The sequence below is a fragment of the Schistocerca cancellata genome, chromosome 2 (assembly GCF_023864275.1).
Source record: "Schistocerca cancellata isolate TAMUIC-IGC-003103 chromosome 2, iqSchCanc2.1, whole genome shotgun sequence".
NCBI lineage: Eukaryota > Metazoa > Arthropoda > Insecta > Orthoptera > Acrididae > Schistocerca > Schistocerca cancellata.
The window spans coordinates 193,675,425-193,699,210 of record NC_064627.1 but is presented as its reverse complement, the minus strand read 5'-3'; the positions used below and the strand labels follow the sequence as shown (position 1 = coordinate 193,699,210).

At 42.3% G+C, this 23,786-nt stretch overlaps 1 non-coding gene across 1 annotated transcript; it reads left to right on the top strand.

The window, feature by feature from the left end:
• Positions 1-13,461: 13,461 nt before the first annotated feature.
• Positions 13,462-13,533, top strand: Trnah-gug (transfer RNA histidin (anticodon GUG)). Its single transcript has one exon. It is a non-coding gene; the product is annotated as a tRNA-His (tRNA).
• The last annotated feature ends 10,253 nt before the right edge of the window (positions 13,534-23,786 follow it).

Sequence of the window (23,786 nt, the reverse complement as noted above, 5' to 3'; positions counted from 1 at the left end):
TTTTACGCACTATCGACGGAAAACATCGAGTAAAACAGAAGTGATATCCGGCGTTCATTAAGGAAGTGTGATAGGCATTCTGTAGTTACTAATCTACGTAAATGATTTAGGAGACAACCTGAGCAGCCCTCTTTTCTAGGTTATTTGCAGATGATGCTATCATTTACCGTCTAGTAAAGTCATCAGAAGATCAAAACCAATTGCAAAACGACTTGGACACGATATGCGTATGGTGCGAAAAGTAATTATTGAGGTCGTCCACAAGAGTAAGAAAGGAAATCTGTAAAATTGCTGTTATATGATAAGTTACACAAATGTAAAGCTTGTAAATCCAAATAAAATCCTAGGACTTACAATTGCGAACAACTTAAACTGGACCGATCACCTAGATAATGTTGTGGGGAAGGCAAACCAAAGACTGCTTACAAATACACTTATCCGTCCGGTTATGGAATATTGCTGTGCTTCATCGGATCCTTACCACATGGGATTGACGGAGGACATCGAAAAAGTCCAATGAAGGGCAGCTCTTTTTGTGTTATCGTAAAATAGAAGAGAGAGTGTCACCGATACGATAAACAAGTTGGGGTGGCAGTAATTAAAACAAAGGCGTTTTTCGTTGCTGTGATATCTTTTTAATAATTTTCAACCGTCAGCTTACTTCTATGAGTGTGAGAATATTTTATTGTCGCCAACCTACAAAGGGAGAAATTATGATCGAAATAAAATAAGAGACATTAGAAATTCTACAGAAAGATTTACGTGGTTCTTTTCCCCACGCGCTGCTAGTAAGTGGAACGCTGCAGAATCTCTGAATGTGCTTTCATGAATTCTATGTCAGACACTAAAGAGTGAATTGCGGAGCAGTGATGTTGATGTAGACTATTCCAGGTGCCTGATGCAAAGAACCGAAATTTTTCGAAAAATGAACAATTAATTTTCTAAACATCCGCAAGTGGTACAAATTAGGAATCTGGTTTCCTTATTGGTAGTAGTGGCTGCATAAATCGTACCAGCCTTATATGAGCTTTGCCCCTGAGCTTAAAGATATGTATTAGTCTAAGTGTAAAGAAATGTTACATACGTTACCTTTTACATCAATATTTGCAATCTGTGCCGTATAAATTTTTCCCTCCTTTCCCAATGCGTGCACAATTGCATTAATCCTCGTGTCTCTCACAATTTATTGCATTCGACCTTCCTTGCACAACTCTGTTTTACGGACGAGTTTCTGTGATAGCTTCCACACACAGTCTCCAAAACCATTTTTTTTCAGAGAAGATTGCTGTGGTTCCAGTTATTTTCTCTTTTACTTCGGCTAGCTTTTTTCTTATGATCCGTTCATCAGCTAACAGGCTCCTTGGCTAGGCTTTCGACTTCTGCTTGGACCATCGTCGTCGCCGTCGTATTCAGCGATATTTCTCGAATGGACAACTTCAGCTCATTTTTTGCCTTGGCTTCCTCTGCATTGAAATTATGGGGTAATCCGTTTTGCTTTGCAAAGGCGAACCCAAGTTCGATTACAACCGACCTGCTTAAATCGAACATCATCTCTTAGAGTGTGATATATGCGCTTCGAATTGTTTTCAGATTCATTGGAAAACACTTCATTGTGACCAAAACCTTTTGTATGCCCGCTTGGATGTTTTCTTTTTTTATTTGCAGCATAACTCTTAAGCGTTGCCTTAGTCACATTTTATATGCATGCATATTTATTTAATCTAGGATACCCATTTACATATAATGTTACAACTGAATGCAGTTCATCTGTGCTCCACTTTCTGTGGAGCCTTTGTGTTGCCGTACTATAATACAAAATAATTATTTAATTATTAATAATAACTTAAGATGAAAATCGCATTAGTCAATTCACTACGTAAATTCTAAACATTATGTTGCACTAACAATGTTAAACGCCTTTTTTAAAGCTCAAATTGTACGTACACAGTATCTGAAATTTGCAGTGGTATATTACAAGCAACGTCGCCATTTTATGTCATTTTCCTACGAATGAACCACAACGAATACAGGCTCGTACTGTCTGAAAACAAAGGTGATTTCATGTATATTCATCCATAAACAAAACACTATGTTGCCACTTACCTGAAAACAGTAATTCTCCACGCTATGCACACAAAGAGTTAGATGAAAAATACAATAAAATAAACGAAGTCTTCAGAAGGTCTATTCCCAAACACACTGAATTCATAGGTGGCAGTATGGCTTCAAGAATCATATGGTTCGCGCTAACTCGGTCAGTGCCTGACTATTCATACAGGCATACGAATTTTATCGAAGTGGCACAAATTAGGAGCTGCTATAATAAAGACAACTCTCCCCTATGTTATTATACGCGCTGCTTGTCATTGGTAGCCATTTTTATTGAACTGATGATTAATCGGACCAGTTGCTAAAATGTGTCTTTATTTAACTCCACGACCGGTGTCGACGTCTATACTGTAGATATTTTCTAGTGGAATCTGACACTGACATTGTAAATGAAACCAAACGTTGTTCATAAAGGTATAATGAAAGTTTAAGTACTTTACGTATCAGGGACGGAGGGATTGCAACAGGAAAAAGCTTCTAGTTTACACATGTAGAGTATCACGACGAACTACTAAAACACATTTTGTATTAATTCCTTCCTACGTACAAGTTGCACGTAAACGCAGTAATATTTTTAAAAACATAGTGTAGATCCAGCGTATTAATCGTAACCTTCAGCGTTAAGCCTTTCCACATACAAGTTCAACACAACGCAAGATATAGTGTAGGTTCCTTGATCACATCGATAATTTGGTCTGTTTGAAAGTACTTCAACCTCATGTGCCCGAGAGCGTAGTAAAAATTAGAGATCCTATCGGGTCAGCCACGAATAATAGGGCTCTAAAATGAAAGTCCCCTACAGATGTTAATTTTCCATCCCAAAAGGCATTACTGGGAACCAAATATTCGCATCTGAGTGAATAAGAATGGTCCGGTTGCTCCGAATTACCAAAGAGTACTCAGTAAGAAAACAGAGTACTTAGCTCTTGTCGTTTCACTCAATGGGTTTTAAAACTGTGTACTCGTTGATTGACTAAAGGAAATACACTTTTACGTATAATCACTACGTAAAGCAACGACGGTCTGACGGAAACAAAAGTGTTACAGGCCATGTCACTCATATTAATAAACCTCAACTGATTTTAAATTGTTCACTGTATTTGCAAGGGTCAATCTGCAATGGATACAAAGCGACTGATTCTATAAATCAAATTTTTTGTCTTTGTTGTCGAAAAGAAACCTACTTGTTCTTGTCGCTCTGTCTTTTGTTCCATGACCATTGTGCTTTGCGCCTCCTATAGAATCTGCTTTGATCTTATGATCCATCCGCCGGAATGATGCTGCGTGTTGGCTCGTATGTTCTTTGCTTGCAACACATTTTCAGAAAATGGCCCATAAAAAGATTTTCTTACCACTAGCCGCCCTTCTCTCATCGCTCATAAAACTGTTGAAACTCATTTTCTTAACTTTACATTTGGAACTAATGTCTTAGGAGGGCGTAAAGGAATGTAGGCAACTGAACCATTACAGAATATCCCAAAACGGTGGTGTATAAAAAAGACTACGGTTTTCGTTGTACTGCTAGGTACCTCAGACAAACGGGAAGGCATTTTAAAACACCATACATGGAAGAAAGATAATTCAAAACGAAACCATTCGCAATTGTTGTTGTTGTGGTCTTCAGTCCTGAGGCTGGTTTGATGCAGCTCTCCATGCTACTCTACCCTGTGCACGCTGCTTCATCTCCCAGTACTTACTGCAACCTACATCCTTCTGAATCTGCTTGGTGTATTCATCTCTTGGTCTCCCTCTACGATTTTTACCCTCCACACTGCCCTCAAATGCTAAATTTGTGATCCCTTGATGCCTCAGAACATGTCCTACCAACCGACCCCTTCTTCTAGTCAAGTTGTGCCACAAACTTCTCTTCTCCCCAATCCTACTCAGTACCTCATCATTAGTTATGTGATCCACACATCTAATCTTCAGCATTCTTCTGTAGCACCACATTTGGAAAGCTTCTATTCTCTTCTCGTCTAAACTAGTTATCGTCCATGTTTCACTTCCATACATGGCTACACTCCATACAAATACTTTCAGAAACGACTTCCTGACACTTAAATCTATACTCGATGTTAACAAATTTCTCTTCTGAAGAAACGCTTTCCTTGCCATTGCCAGTCTACATTTTATATCCTCTCTACTTCGACCATCATCAGTTATTTTGCTCCCCAAATAGCAAAACTCCTTTACTACTTTAAGTGTCTCATTTCCTAATCTAATTCCCTCAGCATCACCCGACTTAATCCGACTACATTCCATTATCCTCGTTTTGCTTTTGTTGATGTTCATCTTATATCCTCCTCTCAAGACACTGTCCATTCCGTTCAACTGCGCTTCCAAGTCGTTTGCTGTCTTTGACAGAATTACAATGTCATCGGCGAACCTCAAAGTTTTTATTTCTTCTCCGTGAATTTTAATACCTACTCCGAATTTTTCTTTTGTTTTCTTTACTGCTTGCTCAATATACAGATTGAATAACATCTGGGAGAGGCTACAACCCTGTCTCACTCCCTTCCCAACCACTGCTTCCCTTTCATGCCCCTCAACTCTTATAACTGCCATTTGGTTTCTATACAATTTGTAAATACCCTTTCGCTCCCTATATTTTACCCCTGCCACCTTCAGAATTTGAAAGAGAGTATTCCAGTCAACATTGTCTAAAGCTTTCTCTAAGTCTACAAATGCTAGAATCGTAGTTTTGCTTTTCCTTAATCTAGCTTCTTAGATACGCCGTAGGGTCAGTATTGACTCACGTGTTCCAGTATTTCTACGGAATCAAAACTGATCTTCCCCAAGGTCGGCTTCTACTAGTTTTTCCATTCGTCTGTAAAGAATTCGCGTTAGTATTTTGCAGCTGTGACTTATTAAACTGATAGTTCGGTAATTTTCACATCTGTCAACACCTGCTTTCTTTGGGATTGGCATTATTATATTCGTCTCGAAGTGTGAGGGTATTTCGCCTGTCTCGTACATCTTGCTCACCAGATGGTAGAGTTTAGTCAGGACTGGCTCTCCCAAGGCCGTCAGTAGTTCTAATGGAATGTTGTCTACTTCCGGGGCCTTTTTTCGACTCAGGTCTTTCAGTGCTCTCTCAAGCTCTTCACGCAGTATCATATCTCCCATTTCATATTCATCTACATCCTCTTCCATTTCCATAAAATTGTCCTCAGGTATAGAACCTCTATATACTCCTTCCACCTTTCTGTTTTCCCTTCTTTGCTTAGAACTGGGTTTCCATCTCAGCTCTTGATATTCATACAAGTGGTTCTCTTTTCTCCAAAGGTCTCTTTAATTTTCCTGTAGACAGTATCTATCTTACCCCTAGTGAGATAAGGCTCTACATCCTTATATTTATCCTCTAGGCATCTCTGCTTAGCTATTTTGCACTTCCTGTCGATCTCATTTTTGAGACGTTTGTATTCCTTTTTGCCTGCTTCATTTACTGCATTTTTATATTTTCTCCTTTCATCAATTAAATTCAATATTTCTTCTGTTACCCAAGGATTTCTACTAGCCCTCGTCTTTTTATCTACTTTATCCTCTCCTGCCTTCACTACTTCATCCCTGAAAGCTACCCATTCTTCTTCTACTATATTTCTTTCCCCCATTCCAGCCATTTGTTCCCTTACGCTCTCCCTGAAACTCTGTACAACCTCTGGTTTAGTCAGTTTATCCAGGTCCCATCTCCTTAAATTTCCACCTTTTTGCAGTTTCTTCAGTTTTAATCTACAGTTCATAACCAATAGATTATGGTCAGACTCCATATCTGCCCCTGGAAATGTCTTACAATTTAAAACCTGGTTCCTAAATCTCTGTCTTACCATTATATAATCTATCTGATACCTTCTAGTATCTCCAGGATTCTTCAATGTATACAACCTTCTTCCATGATTCTTGAACCAAGTGTTAGCTATGATTAAGTTATGCTCTGTGCAAAATTCTACCAGGCGGCTTCCTCTTTCATTTCTTACCCCCAATCCATATGCACCTGCTACGTTTCTTTCTCTCCCTTTTCCTACTACCGAATTCCAGTCACCCATGACTATTAAATTTTCGTCTCTCTTCACTATCTGAATAATTTCTTTTATTTCATCATACATTTCTCCAATTTCTTCGTCATCTGCAGAGTTAGTTGGCATATAAACTTGTACTACTGTAGTAGGCATGGGCTTCGTGTCTATCTTGGCCACAATAATGCGTTCACTATGCTGTTTGTAGTAGCTTACCCGCATTTCTATTTTTTATTCATTATTAAACCTACTCCTGCATTACCGCTATTTGATTTTGTATTTATAACCCTGTATTCATCTGACCAGAAGTCTTGTTCCTCCTTCCACCGAACTTCGCTAATTCCGACTATATCTAACTTTAACCTATCCCTTTCCCTTTTTAAATTTTCTAACCTACCTGCCGGATTAAGGGATCTGACATTCCACGCTCCGATCCGTAGAACGCCAGTTTTCTTTCTGCTGATATTCTCACCTGCAAAAATTCAAGTAAAAGATATCGAACGGGCAGTGCACTAAGAAACATTAGCTTTCTGGATATATGCTGCTCCGTTATTGACCACTTACTTTAAAGATATTCCGCAATTTTTTAGCTGCGTTCAGGTGCTCGCGTCCAATGCAGCTATTTTAGGATTCCATTAAAATGAACAACTACCTATAACTTGTCGTTGCCAAAACCCGCAGTTTAATATATCTAACACGTGAAAATCTAATTTCTTTTAATGTTAACGGAAGCCAGTTCTTTGAATTTATCAAAATTTACGGTTTTTTGTTATCGTTACACGCCCATTTTATCTACGGTATTATACCCTGAAGGGCCAAAGAAACTGGTACACCTGCCTAATAGCGTGTAGGACCCCCGCGGGCACGCAGAAGTGGCGCAACACGACGTGGCATGGACTCGAGTAATGTCTGAAGTAGTGTTGGAGGGAATAGACACCATGAATCCTGCAGGTCTGTCTACAAATACGAAAGAGTAAGACGGGGTAGAGATCTCTTCTGAACAGCACGTTGCAAAGCATCCCAGATATCCTCAATAATGTTCATGTCTGGAGAGTTTGATGGACAGTGGAAGTGTTTAAACTCAGAAGAGTGTTCCTGGAGACACTCTGTAGCAATTCTGGGCGAGTGGGGTGTCATATTGTTCTGCTGGAAATGACCAAGTCCGTCGGAATGCACAACGGACATGAATGGATGCAGGTGATCAGACAGAATGCTTACACAGGTGTCACCTGTCAGAGTAGTTTCTAGACGTATCAGCGGCCCCATGTCACTCCAACTGCACACACCCCACACCATTTTAGAGGCTGCACCATCTTGGACAGTCCCCTGCTAACATGCAGGGTATATGGAATCATGAGGTTGTCTCCATACCCGTCCACGTCTACCCTCGCGATACAATTTGAAACGAGACTCGTCCGACCAGGCAACATATATCTAGGCATCAACAGTCTAATGTTGGTGTTGAAGGGCCCAGGCGAGGCATGAAGCTTTGCGTCGTGCGGTCATCAAGGGTACCCGAGAGAGGCTTCGGCCCCGAAAGCCCATATCGATGATGTTTCGTTGAATGCTTCGCAGGGTTGCGCTCCTGTCAAATTGCACGATTCTCTTTAGTCGTCGTTGGTCCCGTTCTTGCAGGATCTTTTTCCGGCCGCAGCGATATTGGAGATTTGATGTTTCACCGGATTCCTGATATTCACTGTACACTCTTGAAATGGTCGTACGGGAAAATCCCCACTTTATCGCTACCTCGGAGATGATGTGTCCCATAGCTCGTGCGCCGTCTTCAACACCACGTTCAGACTTACTTAAATCTTGATAACCTGCCATTGTAGCAGCACTAACCGATCTAACAAATACGCCAGGTACTTGTTGTCTCATATAGGCGTTGCCGACCGCAGCGCCGTATTCTGGCTGTTTACATACGTCTGCATTTGAATATGCATGCTTGTACCAGTTTCTTTGGCGCTTCATTATATTCTACAACATTCAGAAAAAATGTTTATAGTAATAAGCTATCATGCCAAACTACCTCGATACCATGTTGACTGTCACGGGTTGTTTAGATCGGAGAAAAGAATTTCTTACAGAAGTTATATTAAAAAGACAAACATGGATCAGTTATGTTGGCAGAGGACTAACACGTATTTAGTTCTAATTTATAGACTAACACAGTAGTTTAAGCAAAGATTTAGGAATATTCTATATGTAAGCCTAGTCGATTTCGAAGGCATATTGAAGATATTTGGACTAGGCGAACATAATTCATGAGCTCGTTCCTTACATTCTGTACGCTGGATCCAGTTTCCTTTAGCTTTGCTGTTAGAAAACAGTTCAAGACAAACTAAACAGAAACAGTTATCATCCTCTCTTCTACCAATTATGATTTTTTGTTCCTTTTTTTACTTCTTTTCTATTTTTGCTTTCTCGTTACCTTGTTTTCAGTTGCTTTTCTAAATAGAAATTTAAATGGCTCTGAGCACTATGGGATTTAACATCTGAGGTCATGAGTCCCCTAGAACCTAGAACTACTTAAATCTAACTGACCTAAGAACATCCCACACATCAATGCCCGAGGCAGGATTCGAACCTGCGACCGTAGCAGCAGCACGGTTCCGGACCGAAGTGCCTACAACCGCTAGGCCACCCCGGCAAGCAAATAACATTTAACTGATTTTTTACTTAAATTTTCAGTTAGTTCTTGAAGCTTTCGTTTAACTGGCGAATGTGTTAAAATTGCTGTATCTCTTTCTGGGAATTATTTATATCTGTATTTTTCATCCTGCCAGGCTTTGGTAAAGGTATTACTTCAAACGTTGGCTTTCACACATTGTTGGACTCAGATTAAAGTTAATACGAGTAATATTGAAAAATATTTGGAAGCTTGTGAGTTAACGAGCATTTCACTCTCATTTAAGTATATGGCTGAAAGAGATAACCTTCCAGGAATTGTGAAAAAACCCTGTTGTCCAGGACTGTGCGCACAAAGAGCGTAGATTCGCCACGAGATGGGAAATTCAAAGGCGTCTATTGTGCTGAATGAGGCCAGGCTTGTCAGGCCTAAGTGCTGTAGTATGCGAGTGAGACAGACGAGAACCTACGTCATAGGGAAACCCCGTAGGAGCTGTTTGCGCGCAGTGAGGTGTATCAGTGTTAAATATGGCGTACCTAAGATCGCCCAAAAGGGAAACATTTATGAAAGAATATTTAATTCTGTAGTGATTCAAGGAATGAAGCCACAGTAATTTTAATCTTCCATCTTTCTTAAATTTTCATGGTGACCCCAATAAAGAATATTCATCATGTCTATAATAGCTTAGGATTTACAGGGGGCTGATGACCTCGGCAGTTAAGTCCCATAGTGCTCAGAGCGATTTTTTAGGATTTACTGTTAAAGTGAAATTAACAAGTCTTGTAACAAAGACCTGAAAGCTAAAATCTGAATGCTTTCGTCGATCTTAACGATCGACATTTAATATAAAAGCACATCATTAAAATGACAAATGTTGTAAACGTCAACTCTGTAACTTTATTTGCTTAAAGATATAGTAAATCTAAATTATCAGTATTTTCAGTTAAGCCTCAGATCATGATTTCCTCCTGACAAAAGACATTGAACGATGACAGCATGACACCTTATTGAATCATTAGGAAATAGAATATTTATTGTAAAGTTTAGTACATAATAGTTTACTTTTGTTCTTTATTTATTTACCAGAAAGCACATTGGGGCAAGGCTATTGGCCGTGACTTTCAAGGTTAAGAAGGAACTTGTATTAGTTTTATGTAAAAGAATTTAAAGTTTATTATGTAATGGATATTATAGTTACTTTATTTAGAACGTGAATGTGGTCAAGATTTTATTATTTAAATGTGTTAAAATGTAAAATAAAGTAGAATAAGCTGTAGCCAATCAGATGGACCGCTTCAGGGAAGGGAAGTGCCCAAGTCAGTTGAGCGAAGATGTTCGGCACGTGGGAGACGCGGCCAGAGACGGGCAGAGAGGCAGTGCTGGTGAAGACGCGAAAGCTGACAGTCCGGCAGGAGACACCAAAGTGGACAGTTCTGGTCTAGACACCAAAGGTAAATTTCGGGTTGAGACACGAAAGCGGACAGTCAGTCTTTAGGTAGCTAGTGAGTGAAACGACTCAGAAAAATTCGCATTGTGTGATATCGGGGGACTTAATATCTGAGCGGTGAGCAACCGCGCACCTGGTGTGAACTCTAATTTTTCGCCTAGATAACGAGGTGGAGTATTGGACTTGTATTTCGCGATGAGATTGTGAATGATCGAACTGCGTCAAATGGATATGCGCTCGAGTGGAACAGTAACTCTAAATACGACCACTTTCTGAATATACATTATTCTAATCAAGTCGCAACTGTGTGGCCTACATCATTTATGGTTCGTTAATTTAGCTCCCGATATTATTATTACTGTTATTATATGTTATATTAATTTAGTATGTTTCATACAATTTCGCAAACTTGCCATCACCCAGGCAATTTAACCAAAGGGTCACAAGTGTCGAATTTAGGGCGTGTAATGCGAGACGTGCGGTTCAACCCCTAGACGAGTTTGAGCCAACACATTTCGACGAAGAGGAACCGCATGTGAGCCCGAACCTTTTTAGGATGTTAGCTCGCAAGCTTTTTATTTGGTTGCATCGAAAACTGTTTTGCAAGCTGCTTTGGTATCTCATTCGTAGGCTGCTCTGTCACTCACATAGCTTGGTACGATATCTGCAACTGTGATTACGTCAATTTAATAGATGTATTCCTGTGCAACAAAATCCTGAAGAAAGACGGGTAATATACAATATATACGAGAACCAGTAAAAGTAGAGGACAAAGAAGCGCACGGTTTAAAAAGGGTGTTACGCAGGGATGTACTCTTTCTCCCCCACTGTCCAATCTATAAAACGAAGAAGCAATGATGGAAATAAAAGAAAGATTCAAGAATGGGATTAAAATTAAAGCTCAAAGGATATGAAGATTATTAGCTGACGATATTGCTATCCTCAGTGAAAGTGAAGAAGAATTATAGGAATTGAATGAACAGTCTAATAAGTACAGATTAAGGATTGAGAGTAAATCGAAGAAAGACTAAAGTAATGAAAAGTAGTAGAAATGAGAGCAAAGAGAAACTTAACATCAGAATTGACGTTCACGTAGTAGATGAAGTTGAGGAATCCTGCTATGTTGGCAGCAAAATAACGCGTGGCGGATGGAGGAAGGAGAATTACAAAAACAGACTAGCATTGGATAAAGGGGCATTCCTGGCTAAGAGAACTCTACTAGCATCAAACGTAGGTCAATTTGAAGAAGAAATTTCTGAGAATGTACGTTTGGAGCACAGCATTGTTTGGCAGTGAGGCATGGACTATGGGAAAACCCGAACTGAAAATAATCGAAGCATTTGAGATGTGGTGCTAAGAAAAGGTGGACTGATACGGTAAGGAAGGAGAACGTTCTCCAGAGAGCCACATCAAACCAGTCAGAAGACTGATGACTGATGACTGCCTCTCCCGCCCCCCCCCCCCCCCCCACCACTCAAAACAAGGGGAGAGAGCTGGAGAAAAATCTAGCGGTTGGTCGCCATCATGAGGACCGCTTCAGACGGTCGGAATCTCGGTACTTCGGTTTTCTTTGTGTGTTTGTGTTTCATAATGACACGGCCTAATACCCAAAATGATTTTATTCAAACTTCTGTTGTGGTTTATTGTTTGTGGCGAAACCACTTTAAATGTGTAGGTTGCCTCTGTAGAAAGTGATCCAAAAATGTTGTTTCATTTTGAAGATGCAGTGCCGTATTTTTTCTAAAGGTGAAGCTAATGCCGAAATGAATAACATAACATTTTGTAAGGAAGTTAAAATTATACGTTGAAATAAGAGTATTTATTGCTGAAGAGAGCCTTACAATTCATCAGAGTTATGGGCCCTATGCGATTTTAAGCTGGTCCTGATTAATGACTGGTCTTCGACGAGTATGTTGGTGCACACATTATGGTGTATACTTCGTAAATAAACTACCAAAATGGTTGCAAGTCTTCGGTTTCAAAAAGGCTTTTTTATCTTTAAGTGAGTTATAGTTTGTTCGGGAGATGCAAAGACACTCCATGCAGTGTTTTTATCCGCCATGCAAGTCACATCTTCGCCTACATAGCGAAATCATATGTTTATAATGTATTTTGGAAGCTGGACCATGGTAATCAATATGTAGGATGGTGCTTAAGTTTAGAATTAAGTTGTCCATGCGGACGGAGATAAGGCATGTGTCGTTCTTTTCCGCTGAATTCTGGGGCTAGTCACGTTTATCATGTTGTCTTTGTCTGCAACTTTCATGGTTCTGTTTGATAAGGTAAGATATCTTTGTCTTGTTTTTTTCTGCGAAGACCTTTTCTGAGCTGCTACACACATTTTCAGTTCTATACAAAAGCTGCTGTTCCAATCGAGATACTCTGTTCCATGTTCAGGGATCAGTATCTGTCTGTCATTAACTCAGCCATGCATGTAGCTCATGGCTCTCGTTACTATTTCGTTTTTTGTAGCACAGGGTTTCACAAAGTGGAAATTTGGGTAATATTCCCGTTTTCTGCGTAAGATTTATTTATTATTTCCCCACGTGCCTAGTACAGCAAGTATGGGAGCAGTTCTAAGCTGCCGAGAACTAGACACGTGCTGATCCTCAGTTTGTGGAGAGGGCACATTGTGATAAAATGTTCTTACGAATAGGTGTTGCACTATACAGCATGGGGTCTACACCTACATTGCACGCATTTTCTCTGAAAGAGAGGGCGCATCACATTTGTAGGTTATGTTAGTAAGTTTGAACCAATTGGTCGAAATTTTGCATTAAGTGAAAGCTTGTTCAGGTCCCCTCATATTTCTCGTGGCACTATGAACGTTTTCCCTCCTTCTGAATGTCTCACCAGCAGAAGTCAGGTGGCTTGATTTCTCATTCAAGAGTGAAACTTTTGTTTGCGACGGAAGATGTTTTCAGAGCATTTACACAGAGGTCATACCAGTTACGTACGTGATTAAATTTAGACAGGATTAGGAGGCTCTCAATGTAAGAGGGCGGGTTGAAACGGCACTACGTACCATTCTTCCTCTCTTTATTTTATTTTTTTAAAGTGAATTTTGGAAACGTCTCACTCAGGGAAAATGGAAAGGCAGTGCTGTCAGGCGAATTCTGTGACGCTCTGTCTCCCAGTGCAGGTCCGGAGAAAGCGCCACAGCCCACCAAAGAATTGCTCGTGGCATCACAGCAACGGTCAGTGGTCCTGCAGCGTCTGCAGAAAAACGGCTTATACCCAACTCGAGAAACACGCTGTTGCCTGCCGTGATAGTCTAGTGGTTAGGACATTGCGTTGTGGCCGCAAGAACCCAGGTTCGAATCCTGGTCACGGCATTGGGGTGATATTTTTATCTCATTTTCTAAGCAGCTAACAATTCCTATTTATCGACAACAAAAATATACTGCACCCAATTATGCTTCAGTGAATTATTGCCGTCATCAGTGGCTTCCCTTTACATTCTGTCGAATAACGCGTAAAAATTTAGAACTCCTTTCAACAATTACTGTGAAGTTCGCCGTCAGTCTCGGCAACTACAGTAATCTACTGCACTGCAATTCAGACACCGAAAATTACTCTCTGGACTGAATTCCTGATCGGCTAGTTGCTCATTTTACAACTTATCCCGAACACCACAGGAAAGATATCTCACCCATGTTCTAGTTGCAGTGGCAAACAACGAGTGTGTTGAAGTATAAGAAATTTTGTAATGTATCTGTCATGACGAAATGTCTTACTTCTGTGGACAGTCAAGCGCAAAACTTTGTTGTCATTGTTTTAGCTATTCATGTCCGTACGTTATATCTTGAGACAGATACGATAGAATATATCATTTTTTGTTTTGGTTTAAAAAGGAACCCTCTACCGTGTCGTGGTAGTGTCTAAAGTGCCCTCACCCTTAGCCAGGTTGTATTACAATAAGGAGAACCCGTCTGAAATCTTCCTGTTAGTATCATGGTAGTGAAATATCACCAGTCTGACTACGATGGCCGACCTGTGCGGGTGTGCTGTGTTTACATCACCGCTGCTGCTGGCCGAGTGGTGTTTCTGGTGAGTTTAACGGGGTGTCGCGTTCACAGTTACCAAAATCGAATTTACGCGCGAAATTTGGCATGAACTTCAATGCGAGATGCCTTTAATAGGCTCCACAACGAAACATTGTCTCGAAATTTGGTAGAAAATCCGAAGAAATTCTCGTCGTATGTAATGTACACAAGCGGCAAGACGCAGTCAATAGCTTCGTTGCGCAGTGCCGATGGTACTGTTACCGACGACTGTGCCGCTAAAGCGGAGTTATTGAACGCAGTTTTCCGAAATTCCTTCACCACGTAAGACGAATGGAATATTCCAGAATTTGAAACACGAACAGCTGCTAGCATGAGTTTCTTAGAAGTAGATACCTTAGGGGTTGCATAGCAACTCAAATCGCTTGATACGGGCAAGTCTTCAGGTCCAGATTGTATACCGATTAGGTTCCTTTCAGATTACGCTGATACAATAGCTCCATACTTAGCAATCATATACAACCGCTGGCTCACCGATAGATCTGTACCTACAGATTGGAAAATTGCGCAGGTCGCACCAGTGTTTAAGAAGGGTAGTAGGAGTAATCCATCGAACTACAGACCTATATCATTGACGTCGGTTTGCAGTAGGGTTTTGGAGCATATACTGTATTCAAACATTATGAATCACCTCGAAGGGAGCCGGCCGCGGTGGCCGAGCGGTTCTAGGCGCTCAGTTCGGAACCGCGCAACTGCTACGGTCGCAGGTTCGAATCCTGCCTCGGGCATGGATGTGTGTGATGTCCTTAGGTTAGTTAGGTTTAAGTAGTTCTAAGTTCTAGGGGACTAATGACCTCAGATGTTAAGTCCCATAGTGCTCCGAGCCATTTGAACCAACCTCGAAGGGAACGATCTATTGATACGTAATCAGCATGGTTTCAGGAAACATCGTTCTTGTGCAACGCAGCTAGCTCTTTATTCGCACGAAGTAATGGCCGCTATCGACAGGGGATCTCAAGCTGATTCCGTATTTCTAGATTTCCGGAAAGCTTTTGACACCGTTCCTCACAAGCGACTTCTAATCAAGCTGCGGGCCTATGGGGTATCGTCTCAGTTGTGCGACTGGATTCGTGATTTCCTGTCAGGAAGGTCGCAGTTCGTAGTAATAGACGGCAAATCATCGAGTAAAACTGAAGTGATATCAGGTGTTCCACAGGGAAGCGTCCTGGGACCTCTGCTGTTGCTGATCTATATAAATGACCTGGGTGACAATCTGAACAGCTCTCTTAGGTTGTTCGCAGATGATGCTGTAATTTACCGTCTAGTAAGGTCATCCGAAGACCAGTATCAGTTGCAAAGCGATTTAGAAAAGATTGCTGTATGGTGTGGGAGGTGGCAGTTGACGCTAAATAACGAAAAGTGTGAGGTGATCCACATGAGTTCCAAAAGAAATCCGTTGGAATTCGATTAATCGATAAATAGTGCAATTCTCAAGGCTGTCAATTCAACTAAGTACCTGGGTGTTAAAATTACGAACAACTTCAGTTGGAAAGACCACATAGATAATAATATTGTGGGGAAGACGAGCCAAAGGTTGCGTTTCATTGGCAGGACACTTAGAAGATGCAACAAGTCTACTAAAGAGACAGCTTACACTACACTCGTTCGTCCTCTGTTAGAGTATTGCTGCGCGGTGTGGGATCCTTACCAGGTGGGACTGACGGAGGACATCGTAAGGGTGCAAAAAAGGGCAACTCGTTTTGTATTATCACGTAATAGGGGAGAGAGTGTGGCAGATATGATACGCGAGTTGGGATGGAAGTCATTAAAGCAAAGACGTTTTTCGTCGCGGTGAGATCTATTTACGAAATTTCGGTCACCAACTTTCTCTTCGAAAGCGAAAATATTTTGTTGAGCCCAGCCTACATAGGTAGCAATGATCATCAAAATAAAATAAGAGAAATCAGAGCTCGAACAGAAATGTTTAGGTGTTCGTTTATCCCTCACGCTGTTCGGGAGTGGAACCCTCTGCCAAGCACTTAAATGTGAATTGCAGAATAATGATGTAGATGTAGATGTAGACTGTAGAAACTGGTAATAGCAGAATCTCTCTAAGGAACAATAACTTATAGTTTACGTTAGATAATGCCTTCGGAGGATGTAATTCTTTTGGAGAGATTTATGGAGGAGGCAGTCAAGTTAATAAGCGATGACATCACTGGAATGCAACAATCGATTTGCAGCAGTATTGTTTTCCTCAACCTAAAGAATGCTGAGAAATGTGACCAAATTGTTGAAGTTCGTGGATGCAATTTTTAGGCGTAAACATTCTGATGGCAATATTGGTGTGATTAACATATCCCATGCTGGCTTTGGTATTAGAATATCTAGTTTCTGAACTTTCACTGAAAATAATTCCCGAGCAAATTAATGCTGTCCTGCATGAGTATAAGCGAAGCCTATATGACCAGCAATGAGCGAGTCATCAGTGTAGACTACTTTCGAAGCCTGGGATGCGCCGAGGATGGAGAAAAATTAGCGTCATTGGGCCTTCGGATGAGAGGAGTCTTTAGGACCTTGTGACAAGTCAGGACGAAGCTGTAGCGATGGGATGCACCGTGGAGGTGTATAGGATTGGGTGCAGAGGAGAGTAGGAAGGGGAAACAACTGACGTTCAGAGGGGATAGATCACATGCGGATTGCAATCGTAATCCCTGATCGGGGCCACCGTTGCAGGAGATGGCTTACCATGTTTGGAAAGAAGATGCTTAGGGAAACTGCGAACATTGATAGCTTAATTGCAAGACGTTGTTGGCGCCCGATCTGCAACGGAGGGAAACCGGTCTCCACAGGTAAGCTACTCACTGGTCTATGCCGAAAGGCTCCTGTCACAAGTCGAACCCCACAATGGTGTATCGGATTCAGTATCCGCAATGTTGGGGGTGATGCCGAACCTATGCCAGACTCCCATACTTCAGGTGGGATTGTATCAGGGCTTTCTGCAGCTGAAGAAGGATAGTGCAATCTGCACGCAATTGTGTTACTCAGGCAGCGAAGTGTATTGAGGTGCAGCCAGCATTTTCGCCCAAACTGGCGAAGGTGAGGAGTCCATGTCAACGAGACTCCTAGACCAGACCTAAGAAACGATAAGTCTCCACTAAGTGTCCACTACATTGAGTAGCTGGTTGTTGAGGTAAAGTTCTAGTTGTGGGTGAACGGTACGATGTTGATAGAAGTGAATGACGCGAGTCTTGGCAGCAGGCCTAGGCCTGCACCTTTCGTCTGGGGGCTAACAGTCAACGTTCAGCGACACTCGCCCTAGAGGAGCAATAGTATAGCCAAAAGTGGTCAGCGTACAGCGAGGGTGATGCTGAGGACCACACAGATGCTGCTAGACTGTTGATGGCTACTAGAAAGAGAGGGAAACTCAATACGGCGCCCTGTGGGACTCCATTCTCTTCGATATGGAGGATATTGTGGGAAATACCAACTCGAACCCAGAACGTACGGTGCGACAGAAAATTGTGGATGAAAATTGGGAGCGGATCCCAGAGACGCTACTCGTGTAAGGTAGCAAGGATGTGGTGACACCATGTGGTGTCATAAGCGTTTTGAAGGTCGAAGAAGAGGGCTGTAAGGTGTTGACGTCGGGCAAAAGCTATTCATATGGCAGACTCCAGGTAAACCTGATAATCAGTAGTGGAACAGCCTTGGCAAAAACAAACCTGGGACGGAGCAAGAGAACACCAAGACACAAGAAATCAATACAGCTGCGGGCGCACCATGCGTTCAAGCAACTTACAGAGAACATTTGAAACTTTCGGTACAGTATTGCTATGCAGAAAGTTCGAAAACAGTCAGTGGTGCTCTAGTTTAGTGGATTAAATTAATTAAATATAGTTGTCTGTTCTATGAGAAACACCAATGATTATTTAAATTAACAATTACTAATGACCCTCCCCCGCTTCGTACAGGTAGTATCCACGGACAGACGACTTGTTTTCAGTGCGTGGTGACATACACAGACATACATCGTCAATCAGTGTGTCTATAAGTTAAAACCACACCAAGCTGCTTACAGTAGTTCCCGAGATCTGACTTCACTTACAGACAGTAAAACGTGACGTGGGAGTTTGTAATATCTATAGGTTCTGACAAACTTAGCTGACCTCTAGAGGTGCGGCGGCTGTTTACTGCATTTCCCGCCATTGCGCCGGCCGGTGTGGCCGAGAGCTTCTAGGCGCTACAGCCTGGAACCGCGCGACTGCTACGGTCGCAGGTTCGAATCCTGCCTCGGGCATGGATGAGTGTGATGTCTTTAGGTTAGTTAGGTTTAAGTAGTTCTAAGTGCTAGGGGACTGATGACCTCAGAAGTTAAGTCCCATAGTGCTCAGAGCCATTTGAAACATTTTTGAACCCGCCATTGCCGCCGTCTTTGTACTTGATTAGAGCGTAGCTCCCACCATTACCATGAGATGTCACTCGAAACGTCAGGTAAGTATGGAACAGATACAAATATGTATATTAAACACTCATCATTGTTATTGATTATAAATTATACACACAAACGTTCTATAAGAATCAATCTATTTATTAGTGAAAACGGTATCTAAAGCCCTACAGTAGTTCCTCAGATTAGCCCCAACATACAGACAAAAACCGTAGTGGGGCATTTTAATTTATAATATCAACAGAAGGAAATGCTTTACATTCTGTTTTATTCTATTTTGTTGCAAATAATGAGAGGAATGTGTGAAGGAATGAAGAAGTTTATGGATGTAATATACTGTAGTTATTGTATATACAATAAACATTTCTAGAAATTGATCGATTCACTATCTCTCTTGTCATTAAGAATTATTTCTCCTGTCTTTTTGTATTGTACAAACATTAAATCCAGCGTGCGTAATTCCGGCAGGTGACATCTTAAGATCTGTGTTTGTGATGTTTCAAAATGGTTCACTTCTGAGGTCATTAGTCCCCTAGAACTTAGAACTAGTTAAACCTAACTAACCTAAGGACATCACAAACATCCATGCCCGAGGCAGGATTCGAACCTGCGACCGTAGCGGTCTTGCGGTTCCAGACTGCAGCGCCTTTAACCGCACGGCCACTTCGGCCGGCCGTTTGTGATGAATGGGTTTCCAGTGTTGTTGCTATTGCTGATTTTCTGAGTTTTTAATGTGCGTATAGAATCAAAATTCCTGGCAGTTCGATGTAGTAACTTGAGCAAGTTTTACATTTGATTTTTATAGTCCTGAATATAATTCCTTATCCGTGTTATTGTTTAAGATGCGAACTAATTTCTATTGAGGAGCGTGTAGACTTCCACAGCCTGAATCGGTGTGAATAGCAGACACGACATATATAATTAAGGTGATGACAACCCACCGTCCTTTCAGTGCAGATGTACACCGAGCTCGAACTCTTCCGGGAACTGACGAAATGCCGCGATTAAAGAGGCTAGTGAACAGGGGTACTACATCAGTAGTGTGTGGTACAAGATAAAAATTTGGGTTTGACGGGAGGCGTGTTAGGATACTCTGTGCCACTCTAGTGGCCACTGTGTCCGAATGGCGTATTCCGGCTTCGCCCGCCTCTATCATTGCACCACAAGACCTTCGTTGTTTGTCCTCAGTGTCGTGTGAGTTGCTGTGAGAGCCACATCGTTGTTTGTCTTTCGGCGTCTCGTGTTTGTGATTCCACCTTAAGCCGTGATGTCGTCCATGGCTTCATGGAACATTCCATGCACAGGTAACGTCAGTTTTAGTTTTGACAAGTCCATGCGTCATGTTCACCCGAGTTCATTAGAAATTCACGATTGACTTGTAGATACGATCAAAAGCACTTCAGAACGGGTTCACACGGCTTAATTCGATTCTGACTCGTAAGTGTTTCATGTGAAGTTTAGAGACCCGCTTCAGGTTGACGGGCTCCTTTTGGCGCACGGACAAGTCCGTTTCATTCATAGCGATGGCTCTAAATAGCATAACTATTCTGGCGAACGCGGAGGTAGAATATACGAATGTTAGGGTGTTTAACCTTCCGTCCGAAGTTGATGACAGTTTCCTGAAGACCATCCTGCTTTCGTTTGGGGGTATACGGAATATACGGCGGGATTGGTACGCTCAGCATCTGTTATAGCGGAGTTCGATCCGTGGATATGGTGGTCAAACAAAGAAGTCCCTCTAAATTGCAGTTGTGTGAATACCGAATGGATATACACTACTGGCCATTAAAATTGCTACACCGTGAAGATGACGTGCTACAGACGCGAAATTTAACCGATAGGAAGAAGATGCTGTGATATGCAACGGATTAGCTTTTCAGAGCATTCACACTAGAGTGGCGCCGGTGGCGACACCTACAAAGTGCTGACATGAGGAAAGTTTCCAACCAATTTCTCATACACAAACAGCAGTTGACCGGCGTTGCCTGGTGAAACGTTGTTGTGATGCCTTATGTAAGGAGGAGAAATGCGTACCATCATGTTTCCGACTTTGATAAAGGTCGGATTGTAGCCTATCGCGATTGCGGTTTATCGGATTGCGACATTGCTGCTCGCGTTGGTCGAGATCCAATGTCCGTTTGCAGAATATGGAGTCGGTGGGTTCAGGAGGGTAATACGGAACGCCGTGCTGGATCCCAACGGCCTCGTATCACTAGCAGTAGAGATGACAGATATCTTATCCGCATGGCTGTAACGGATCGTGCAGCCACATCTCGATCTCTGAGTCAACAGATGGGGACGTTTGCAAGACAACAACTATCTGTACGAACAGTTCGACGACGTTTGCAGCAGCATGGACTATCAACTCGGAGACCATGGCTGCTGTTACCCTTGACGCTGCATCACAGACAGGAGCGCCTGCGATGGTGTACTCAACGACGAACCTGGGTGCACGAATGGCAAAACGTCATTTTTTCAGATGAATCCAGATTCTGTTTACAGCATCGTGATGGTCACATCCTTGTTTGGCGACATCGCGGTGAACGCACATTGGAAGCGTGTATTCGTCATCGCCATATTGGCTTATCGCCCGGCGTGATGGCATAGGATGCCAATGGTTACACGTCTCGGTCACCTCTTATTTGCATTGACGGCACTTGTAACAGTGGACGTTACATTTCAGATGTGTTACGCCCCGTGGCTCTACCCTTCATTTGATCCCTGCGAGACCCTACATTTCAGCAGGATAATGTATGATCGCATGTTGCAGGTCCGGTACGGGCCTTTCTGGATACAGAAAATGTTCGACTGCTGCTCAGGCCAGCACATTCTCCAGATCACTCACCAATTGAAAACGTCTGATCAATGGTAGCCGAGCAACTGGCTCGTCACAATACGCCAGTCACTACTCTTGATGAACTGTGGCATCGTGTTGAAGCTGCATGGGCAACTGTACGTTTACACGCCATCCAAGCTCTGTTTGACTCAATGCCCAGGCGTATCAACGCCGTTATTACGGCCAGAGGTGGTACTGATTTCTCAGGATCTATGCACCCAAATTGCGTCAAAATGTAATCACATGTCAGTTCTAGTATAATATATTTGTCCAATGAATATCCGTTTATCACCTGCATTTCTTCTTGGTGTAGCAATTTTAATGGCCAGTAGTGGAATTTACACAGGACAAGAAGAGACCCGTTTTGTATGTGATGAGAGTGAACATTCATGTACAAATCGCCCGCATGGTATCACGGTCTCAGAATCCACTGGACAACGTAAAAGGCTAACTTAAGGGGTTCTGTTTGCCCAAGTGACAGCCATTGTGCCCAACCACGTTTTTGAGGGCCAAGGCGTTGCATGGTGGTCCTAGCGCGCTTCCACCGTCAACCTCGCGTTGTGGCTTCGCCACTGTAGCTTCCGTACCGCCGCCACCTTCACTTCGAAACAAGCGCAGACGGACGCAAGACGATTCATCTTTGCTTCTCCACTCTATCGAAAAGATTACGATTTAGGCTGCTTGTCCCCTCCCTGAGTTTAGACCGGATGATAACATGTCGGTTACTGTTAAAGATTTGAAAGCATCGAGCACTCCCTCCGACCTGACTCCAGAGACCGCCTCTTCAGAGGATGCACCTGTTCCGGATCTCCGTACTATATCTACGGACCTGACAGACATCCCTGAGTCCGTAATGTATTCCCACTCTTCTTCTGCGCCCTTCTTGGGAAAGCATGCCATAAGCTGTTGCGTATCAGAATCAGATCGGCACACGTGAGCCAGGGCCATAAGTGGTGACGGTAAATGAAGCACCGTCAATTTCCGTTGCCGTTGATTCCCAGGAGCCCCACCGCCCACTCGTGGAAGGGTGGAGTGTATCTTCCGTACCTGATACCGAATTTCCGCAGGACCCCTCTCTCCCCTTCAGATTTAACCGTTGACTCTGCCATGGACTGTTAACGTTCATTCGCAAATAGTCACAATAGTTTGGTAATCAATATGTGCAGGCCTATAGCTTTCTTACTTTGAATGTAAACAGAATTACTTCCGAATTTAGACTCGCGGCGCTGCGACAATTTACTTACGGTTCAGCTGCAGACGTGATATTTTTGCAAGAAGAGTGATTTGAAAATTTTTCTATTACCAGATTTTCTACTTTCTTTAGTGCGACTCCTGAGCTATCTACTGGTACTGCGTTATTTTAAAGAGAGGGAACACCACTGACTGATTTCGAAGTTCCTGATAACAGCCGAGGAATTGGCTGCATTTTCTGTGACCTGATTTTAATTCTTGCTTGTGCCCCTTCAGGATCTTGTTCCACATATCGAGCGCGTTTTTAGAAAGAGTATATAGTTTATTTATTTCGTAAAACTCCGCAGAAACTTCTCTTAGGCGGAGATTTTAATTGTTTTGCGTCATGTGGATCAGACCCCTAATTTTCTTTTCAGTAATGAACTAGGCGATTTGCAGAGTTCTTCGAAAATACAAGATGTGTGGATCTGTCAATATCCCAATCTCATCAGATACTTCAGCAGCCGACTCGATCGCTTTTATATTTCTGTCTCCTTATGAGGACAGCTGTTAGCGATAGACGTGATACCCGCTTGTTTAACTGATTACTGTTCCATAGCTGTAACTTCAAATCATGTGCAACATCTAGTCAAACTGTACCGCCTTCCCTGGATGTTGAACTCATCCCTCTTAAAGGATTCTTTCCTCGAGATTATCGTTCGAGATGGCCCGTAACTTGCGTTCGCAGGACAGTTATCCTTCTCTTATGGAATGGTGGTCAGGGCATGCCAAATCTTTGCTCCGGAAAGTGTTAACGCATTACGGCCCTGAGAGGGCGAGGGATCTCCGTCGGACCCAGCAATTTTCTTCTTCTTCTTCGCGGATGGATCACTTAGGACCACGCGTAATCAACATTTGTTGGCCTTCCTTTTCGCCCAGAATTCCTTCATAAACAACGAATGGGCTAGCTTTCGTTGCGTAGACCACGTATGTCGGTTAGTTTTTCTCTCTTCTTCCTCAAAACCCCGTGTGTTTGTGATTTTTCTGATTTCATTTCTATCATGTAGATTTGGAGACCCTAATTCTCTCAGGTCTTTTTCCGTCTGTTTGTACCAGTTCGGTCTAGTA